Consider the following 7516-nt stretch of genomic DNA (forward strand, 5'->3'; position numbering starts at 1 on the left):
GTAAGAGTTTTAAGTTTGTTTGGTTCAAACGAACAAGAATCTTGCCCCAAATCACACAGCTTGTAGCTGGTAAAGCCAGGAGTCAAAAGGGAATCAATGCCTCCAAAGCCCATGCTCTAAACCACCTGAAGGAATCAGCCACCTTTCCCATCTGCCTGAAATGGGTTTTCTAGTCTGCACCCTGAGCTAGAAACCATGGAATGAAACCCCAGTCTATGGTCTTAGTGGATATGGCATCTTGTCCCCCTGGACTTAGGCTTCTGTACACTCTACCTCTAGAAAGACATCCGAAGTCAAAAGCAAGACTAGGAAGGTGAAAGTGACACATTTTAGGAAGATGCCACAAAAATCCACAATGGTATAATCTGAGTGCTAGGATTCCAGGGGATCTGACACCCTCACACAGACATACATGCAGGCAAAACATCAATGCACACAAAATAGTCTTTAAAAAAAAACAACCTCATTTTGCTCAACATTGCATTTATTCATGTATCTCCAATTGATCTGCCCAGAGCCATCTGTCTTTTAAACTAACACAAGTAACTGCATTATATGCATGGATTGAGATCTACTTACTCAGTTTCCTGTTGAAGAACATTTGGCGCATGACTCTTTGATGTTGTAATGGCCATAGTCTATGTTAAGAATCGCTAAAGGCAGCCTATGAGGAAAAAGAGAAAATATGTGTCACTTGTGTATCTGGTCAGGGGTTAATTTCTAAAACATGTAAGGAACTTCTACAATGCAATAACAACAACAACAACAAAAAGAAATAGTCTAATTTAGAAGCAGACATTTCTAATAGAGACACACCAATAGCCAATAGCTACTTGAGAAAATGCTCCGCTGGGAGAGTGTTGTGGCATACACCCTCAACCCTAGCACTCGGGGGTGGGGGCAAGAGGATCCCAAAACTGAGATCAGTTTGAGCTACATAGAGGCTCTGTTAGGATGAGGAGGGGCAGAGGGAAGAAAGGGGGGAAGAAAGAGGAGGAAGAGAAGAGGAGGAAGAGGCGGCAATGACAGCAGCATGAGCCGCTGTCTTACCAGAGCCCATCAGCACAGCTATTATAAAGCAACAGAAAACAGCAAGTTGGCAGTTATCGGTGCGCAGCGAGGGAGACGGGAAATTGTGCATTACGGATGAGAATGATAGCAGGCACCATGGAAAATGGCATGGGAATGCAAAAACCTTAAAGCTAAAACTACCCTTTCAGCCAACAACCACTGCTGGGTATAAATCCAAAAGCACTGAAAGTGGGTGGGATCTTGGCCTGGCAAGATGGCTCAACAGGAAAAGACATTTGCTTTTGCAAGCCTGACCTGCATGTGATTCTTGGAACCCATGTAAATAAAGATGGAAGGAGAGAACATCTCCACAAATTTGTTCTCTGACCTCCATACATGCACTGTGGCATATACATACACACACGCACACATACACCACCACCACCACCACATACAGACACAATAAATGATAGACAGACAGATTATCTCAAAGAGATATTAACACCACATCATATTCTCTGCAACGTAGAGAACCACATACCCACACCTACAATCCCAGCTCTGAGGAGGAAGATAAGGGCAGCAGAATCAGCAGTTCAAGGTCAGCCTGAGCTACATGAGACCTGTTCCACAAAACCAAAATAAAAGAGATCTGGGGACAACTCAAATACCTATTTAGGAATGAATGGATTCTTCTGGCTATACTATACAGGTAAAACAGAACTGCATTCAACCTCACTTTTAATCCCAGAACTCAGGACACAGAGGTAGGCAGAGCTCTCTAAGTTTGAGGCCATCCTGATAGACATCAAGTTCCAGACCAGCTAGGGAAAAAAGGAAAGAGAACATGAAAGGGAAAAAAAAGAAAGAAAGAGGGAAGGGAGATAAGGAAGGAAGGAAAGCAGGCAGGGAGGCAAGTAAGGAAGCAGAAAGAAAGAAAGAAAGAAAGAAAGAAAGAAAGAAAGAAAGAAAGAAGGAAGGAAGGAAGGAAGGAAGGAAGGAAGGAAGGAAAGGAAGGAAGGAAGGAAGGAAGGAAGGAAGGAAAGAAAGAAAGAAAGAGAAAGAGGAAGGGAGGAGATGGAGGGAGGGAAGAAGGGAGGGAGGGAGGGAGGGAGCTATCTCCACCTCAGAACCTGAGGTGGGACAATCCGCCTGCTATGGACGCTGCCATTTCCTGGCTGGGACCCTGTACAGTGTGGAGAAAGAAAGCTGAAGTACCCATTCTTCTCTCTCTTGCCTGCCTACGCATGCAATGGGTGTTGTCATTTTCAAAAAGCCGTGCAAAGAGAGAGAGACGCCACGTGACAGAGTTCAAGTGGAGTGTTTTTCTAATTAGGGAAAGGGATCATAAAAATGGGGGAGGGGAGGGACGAAGACTGACAAGGAGACTCTGAAGGAAGGGCCCAGGCTGAGAAGGAATGAGCCAGGATGAGAAGTAGGAAGGGGCAACCTTGGCACAGAAACGAAATCTCATGAAGTCTCATCTCATAGACACACCAGGAGGCTCCAGGAGTTCAGAGAGCTACGTAGCAAGAGGAGGGATGGTGAGATGGCCCAGCGAACTAAGTCTGTTCTGCCCAAATTCTGAACCACCAAATCACCAAGAGGCCCATTTCAATGCAAAAGCAAAGAGTCTTTTATTGTAGTTGTTTAACAAGCTAACCCCATTAGCTCAGGTCTTTCATCCATCCACCTCTGTAGATGGCTGGAGAAAAGACCCCAAGAAATCACAAGACAGAGATCTTATAGGGCAGCATAAGGGGCGTGTCTAGGGGTATGCAACAGTCTCAGGATTGGTGCACTTCCAGGCTTGGACACCCTGCCCTGTGTTGACTGGTCAACTGGTTGTTATGGCCCATAGGCCCTCCCAGGGCGGTTGCTATGCTCTGCACATCACTGTTGTGCACTTGTCCGTAAAGCACACACAGAGCCATAAAGCACAGGCCCACCAGCTAGCTTCTGATTGGTTCCTTGTCATGAGGAGGGCATCTGACCTTAGTGACCAGGACAGGAGGGGCAAGGTCAGATGAGCACATGTTAGCCTGTCATGGCCCCTAAAACTGGACTTCAAGTCAGTTGCTACCAATCCTGATGACCTGAATTCAACCTCCGGGACTCACATGGGGAAAGATCTAACTTTTACAAGTTATCCACTGACCTCCACATGCGTGCAGTGGCATACACACACACACACACACACACACAGAGAGAGAGAGAGAGACAGACAGACAGACAGACAGACAGACAGACAGACAAAGAGACAAAGAGACAGAGAGAAATGATAGAAAAACAGACTGAGAGAAAAACAGAGACAGAGAAAAAGAGAAGGAGATGAGGAGAGAGGAGAAGGGGAGGGAGAGAGGGAGGGAGAGAGGGAAGGAGGGAGGCAGGAGGGGGAGAGAGAGAGAGACTATCCAATGGGGATGTATCCGGGAGGAGTGATGGGAAAGGCTGGAATGTGTCTCCTAAACATCCTGCCTTGGAGATGAAGTGCAGAACCTGAGACTGTAAGTTCTCGTAGGAAGCACTTTGGTGGCCCTGGCAGGTTCATCCAGCCATCTATAAATGGTCACCCGGGTTACCTCTGGGTCTCGGGCTTAGAACACAGCTGCTATGTGTGAGCAGTCACACAACCTGCTTCCTCACTTTCTTTCCATTTAGGTACATGTTTAGGAGTGGAATGGCTATAGAATATAAGCGATGGATGCTAAGTCCTTGTAGAAACTGCTTTTGGGCTGCTGAGGTGGCTCAGAGGTTAAGACCACTGGCTGCTCTTCCAGAGGTCCTGAGTTCAATTCCCAGCACCCACATGGTGGCTTGCAACTATCCGTAATGAGATCTGGTACCTTCTTCTGGCCTGCAGGCATACGTGCAGGAGGGACATCGTATACATAATAAATAAATCTTTGAAAAAAGAAAGAAAAGAAAAAGAAAGCTCTTTCCTGTGGCTGCACCGACAGGAAGCAGCAGGAAAGAAAGAGACAGGAGAAGGAGACTGTGAGAAAGTGCCTGATATGCAAGTGTGAAGTCGTCACAATGCAATCTTTTTTTATTTACGAGAAAAATGAAAAGCAAAAAGATGGTTGAGTCATTTTACATTCTTGCCAGTACTGTATCAAGCCTTCTCTCTTGTCAACACCAGGAAAGTCAGTCTCTTTAATTTTTGTGAATTCTCTTTTTTTAGTTTAGATGTTTTTATGTTCATTGGTGTTTTGCCATGGGTATCAGGTCCCCTGGAACTGGAATTACAGACATTGTGAACTGTCATGGGGGTGCTGGGAATTGAACTGGGGTCCTTTGGAAGAGCAGCCATCTACTTAACCTACATTAACCACTGCGCCATCTCTCCGGCCTCTAACCTTTATGTATTCTAATAGGCATGTCTTGGTAGCTCATTGTGTTTTGATTGCATTTCACTAGGAACTAGCTGGTTAAGTATCCTTTCCTGTGTTTGCTAGCCCTAGATATTCTTAGACAAAGTGTCTTCAAATCATTCCCCCATGGCTTTAGTTGCAGTCCTCAGCCTATGACGACATACCTGACAAAAAACGCAGCTGGCTCACAGAGAACACTTCATCACCAGCAGAGAGGGTGTGGCAAGTGGCCGTGGCTAATGCAGCAGGAGAGTGAGGCAGCCGGACACACAGCTCCAGAAGCAGAGAGAGATGAATGTGTCGACTCTCTCCTTCATAGTCCAGGATCAGGTCATACAACAGTGCCGTCTGCATTCAGGGTGGATTCCGTCCTCAGTCAACTTTCTCTGGAAACACAGACGCGCCCAGAGATGTATCTCCTAGGTGACTGTAAATCCCACTGATAATCGAGATCAATTATCATGTATAATTTTCATTGAGTCTTATTTCATTTTAAGGTATTTTATATATCCTATATAAAATATTTTATGAGAATTATGCTTTAGAAATATTTTATCCTAATCTGTAATTTGTCTTTTCAAATCTCTTCATGATTTATTAAAAAGTGAAAATATCCAGGCATGGTGGTACAGCCTTTAATCGGAGCACTTAGGAGGCTGAGGCATGTGGGTCTCTGTAGATTAGAGGCCAGCCTGGTCTATATAGTGCTCCTGAACAGCCAGGCTGCATAAAGAGAACCTGTAATTATCATCATCATCATCATCATCATTAATTTTATTATTATTTTATGTGTATGGGTGTTTGCCTGCATTTGTCTCTGTACACTATGCTGTGCAGTGTCCATGAAAGTCAAAAAAGGGCACTGGGTCCTCTGGAACTGGAGTTAGAGAGGGTTGTCAGCTGTCGTGTAGGTGCTGGGAACACAGCCAGGGTCCTCTGTAAGGGCAGACAGTGCCCTTAACCTCAGAGCACTCTCTGCCGTGGAATACCTTCTGCACACCTTGAAAATGTGTTGCTTTCATTGTTAATAAAAGTTGATTGGTAGATAGCTAGGCAGGGTTTTTGGCCAGAGAGCATGCTGGGAAGAAGATGGGTGGAGTCAGAAGAGTCGCCAGGAGATGCAGAGGGAGCAGGACACGCTGGAAGACAGGTAAAGCCACGAGCCACGTGGCAGAATGTAGATTAATAGAAATAGGTTAATTTAAGTTATCAGAGCTAGTTAGTAATAAGCCTGAGCTATCAGCCAAGTATGCCTCTGGAGGCAGAAACAGGCAGGTATCTGAGTTTTAGGCCGGGCTGATCTACAGAGCAAGTTTCAGGCTACACAGAAAAACCCTGTCTCAAAAAGACAAGGAAGAAGGGGGAGAGGGAGGAAGGAAGGGAGGAAGGAAGGAAGGAAGGAAGGAAGGAAGGAAGGAAGGAAGGAAGGAAGGAAGGAAGAAGGAAAGTAGCCATTTTAGCTAGGCAGAATCTGCCTATCTTTGCCCCTACCAATGATGGGGTTACAAACACACACTTCCTTAGCTTTTACATGGGTACTGGTGCTGACTTAAACTCGGGTACTTAGGCTTGCATGCCTTCAAAGCAAGTGAGCACATACAGCATATACACTGAAGCACACAAGCTACTGCTGAGAATTAGTAAATATCTAAGTGGAGAGGCATACCTGATCATGGATTTAAATGTAGGTGTGTGTGTGTGTGTTGTTATTACGTGTGTTTCTGTATGTGTGTGTGTGTGTGTGTTACTGTACACTTGTACAGCTCAGGCTAGTCTTACACAGCTAAACTGGCCTTGAACTCCTTACCCTCCAGTTTCTTATTTGTCCAGCGCTGACATTACAGGTGTGCACTACCAGGTCTGGCTTAAAGTTTTGCTGCTTTGTGGTTTGGGTTACTGTTGTTGTCGGTCATCATCTCCTTCTCCTCATCTTCCTCTTCCTCCTCTGGTGCTAGAGGTTGAACCCATGGCCTCAAAGATGCTAGGCAGGAGATAGGTACACCATCACCAAGCTAGATTGTTATTCCTCCATACTTTTTTGTTGCTGTTTGTTTTTGAGACAGGGTTTCTATGTGTAGTCCTGGCTGTCCTGGAAATCACTATGCAGACTAGGCTGGTCTTGAACTCACAGACATAGACCTGCCTCTGCTTTCTGAGTGCTGGGGTTAAAAGATATGCCTTACCATACCCAGGAAAGAATCACTCATTATTTTTAGGTTTAATATAACAAGAACTTTCCACAGAGAAACCCTGTCTCGAAAAACCAAAAAAAAAAATATATATATATGTGTATATATATATATATATACATATATATATAAAGAACTTTCTAGGGGCTCAGAGGTTAAACTGCCCTTCCTGATGTCTTGAGTTCAATTCCCAGCAACCACACAGTGGCTCACAACCATCTATAATGGAATCTGATGCCCTCTTCTGGCATGCAGGCATGCATGCAGATAGAACACTACATAAAATACATAAATACATCAATTGAGTGTGTTATAGCATTTCCTGTGTTATGGACACTACTTTAAGATGTTTACAGTGCTAGCTGGAGAGATGGCTCAGAGGTTAAAAGCACGGGCTGCTCTTCTAGAGGACCTGGGTTCAATTCCCAGCACCCACATGGCAGCTCACAACTGCCTATAGTTCCAAGATCTGACACCCTCACGCACACATACACACAGGCAAAATACCAATGCACATAAAAATAAACAATTAAAAAAAAGATTTTTACAGTGTGTTTACCTGCACATATGTCTATGTACCACATGGATGCACTGTTTCAGAGACCATAAAAAGGTATATCAGAGCCTCCAGAACTGAAATTTTTTCATTAGATTTATTCATTTTATTTTACGTGTGTTTTGCCCACATGTATGTATGTCTGTGTACTACATGTGTGCTTGTGCCATGGAGATCAGAAGAGGTCATTGGAACCTCTAAAAATGAAGTTACAATTGGTTGAGAACCACCATGTAGACACCAGGAATTGAACTTAGGACCTCTGCAAGAGCAAAAAGCGCTTGTAGTCACTGAGCCATCTCTCCAGACCTGGGAGTATTGTAAATGCCTGGAGTAGTGGCGAGGAGGAAAGAACTCCAGGTATGGGACTTGGAGGCACACACCTC

General features: G+C 44.7%; 1 long non-coding RNA gene across 1 annotated transcript; it reads right to left on the reverse strand.

Moving 5' to 3' along the window:
* Nucleotides 1-502: 502 nt before the first annotated feature.
* LOC121139007 lies at nucleotides 503-6421 on the reverse strand. The gene is made up of 3 exons (XR_005875880.1): nucleotides 6193-6421; nucleotides 4550-4771; nucleotides 503-664 (listed from the first exon to the last, which is right to left on the reverse strand). It is a non-coding gene; the product is annotated as an uncharacterized LOC121139007 (long non-coding RNA).
* Nucleotides 6422-7516: the final 1095 nt, after the last annotated feature.

Source organism: Mesocricetus auratus, unplaced genomic scaffold, assembly GCF_017639785.1.
Source record: "Mesocricetus auratus isolate SY011 unplaced genomic scaffold, BCM_Maur_2.0 Super-Scaffold_6730, whole genome shotgun sequence".
NCBI classification, from domain to species: Eukaryota; Metazoa; Chordata; class Mammalia; order Rodentia; family Cricetidae; genus Mesocricetus; species Mesocricetus auratus.